This window comes from Penaeus monodon, chromosome 30, assembly GCF_015228065.2.
Source record: "Penaeus monodon isolate SGIC_2016 chromosome 30, NSTDA_Pmon_1, whole genome shotgun sequence".
NCBI classification, from domain to species: Eukaryota; Metazoa; Arthropoda; class Malacostraca; order Decapoda; family Penaeidae; genus Penaeus; species Penaeus monodon.
In genome coordinates this window covers 38,413,743-38,415,735 of record NC_051415.1, presented here as the reverse complement: position 1 = coordinate 38,415,735, position 1,993 = coordinate 38,413,743, and positions in this window count along the sequence as shown.

Here is a 1,993-nt window from a genome sequence, read left to right as displayed (position 1 = left end):
TTACGCCTTGTCCGGATTGAGGAAAAGGCATAGACTGTATTGACATCAAAGTGTATATACAACAAACAGAGCTCTATGTTTATCATCCCCCTATTCCCAGTGCATGACTGAACTTAATAGCTAGAACATTCTTGACGAGAGATTGGAGTAGTGAGGTGTCGAATGAGTCTCCTAAAGCTATGAGGCCAAGCTATAGTGTGTTGAAGAAGAACTGTTCAACAATATCTTCTTGTAGGATGGTTAGTTTGTTGCAATCTTCGTTACTTGTGAGTGTAGACTAATGCGTCGCTGAGGATTGCTGGCCATTGGGCTGTAAGTTTTTGCGATGGTTCATGGCTGGGGAGTAAGGCACGCCGATTTTCGCAACAAATGGTCCAGGCATGGTGTTTGCAACCACACTTGGGGGATTTGGTTTCTAGTTTCTCTCCAGCTTTCATTTTTTTTCTTTTCCCAGACAGCTGTTGGTTGAGTGGGCCTGAGCACAAACTACACATCAGGGTGCAGACTTACATTGTTTAATGGTGGTGGCCATAGCACTAACAGTTGAAACAGTGTAAGGGTTAAGCAAACATGTAAGAGCGAGTTTCACAAGTGCCAAAGATTCCTAGGTATATCTCTCCTGTCTGTATTTTTGTTTTGTTTTTTAGTGTGATGGGCAATGCAAGTGTTGCAGAAACATCTTCCAGGATCTCTTTGGTGGATTTATTTTTTCAAAGACAAAATAAAGTGTCCTTGATCCTTTATTGAGGAGTTTACTTCAAGAAATCCATATTCCCATTCAATTTCAAATAAGTGACTCGAAGGTGTTAATAGAAACTTGTGGGCTATACTTACTACAGTGTTAGGGGAGCTTGGTGGTTGGGGTGAGTCAGGTGTCTGAGGCTCTGTTGTAGGGATACCTTGACTCCTCAAGGTCTTCTCACAATCAAGAAATTTGTCTTTTAGTTATCCGGTAGCATAGGGTGGGTTAACATATGGCATGTTAGCATATGGCATGTTAATGAGTAGGCCTCCACCATCCGAGTAAGGGATCAGAACCCATGTATCTGCGAGACAGTAGAAGATGTAGGTGATATGTTGTATGTGTGTTTGTATGTGTCAGTTTGAATGTAGAAGAAATTATACCTCTGCAAGATTAATTGAGTGGGCATGGTAAGATTCAAACATGCATTTTATATGTTAACTTTCATCCTGTTCAAAGAGCAAATGTTTATATCCAGAAATATAATTTTTCCATTTGATTACTGTTCATCAGAGTACACAGAAAATATTTATTAAAGAATACTGAAATATGGACTTAATGCTGAATTATATTTATCAATAAAAAAATGTTTCTCCGCTCCATATATCTTAAAACATTTTTGGAACTGGCATGATCTCCCATCACTGGTAGGTATGTTTGAAACCAAAAATAAGAATAAAAACAAATAAAACCCCAGTGAGCAACACGGTGATCGAGCAAAGCTCACAAGCCAAGCCATGAGCTGTCTTCAGAAGCCTTCGAGTGGTTACACATGCTTTTTTTCCTCCCACGCACGAAGTAACAAGCGTCTGGGCTTGGGCAGTGATTGGTACCCTCTCTTGAGTCTTTCCCCTCACAGGCGTCTCGAAGGGGAGGCCCATACATTTTCCAGTGGGAGGAATTCACGGCATATTGACTCACTGCACTGTATCTTGATAATCTTTCATCATTCTTTGCGTGGTGCATCTATGCTTTGAAGGTTGTTCTCTTTCTGTAAGATTATGGGCATCAAAAGTATCAGGGAGCTGGTCATCCTCGTTCAGAACAGCATCTTGTTCTTTATCTGCAGGAGCAGGACGAGGTTTCTTGGACTGCATTCTTTTGATGTTGATGATGTTGTGGGTATTATGTTGTATAAGCCGTGGAATTTGAGTCACTTCCACTAGAATCAGGGGAAAATGTTTCTTTTTTTCCTTTGAGTATTTCTCCACGTTCTTTTCCTCTTCAGGAGAGGAGTCTATATTAACTTTT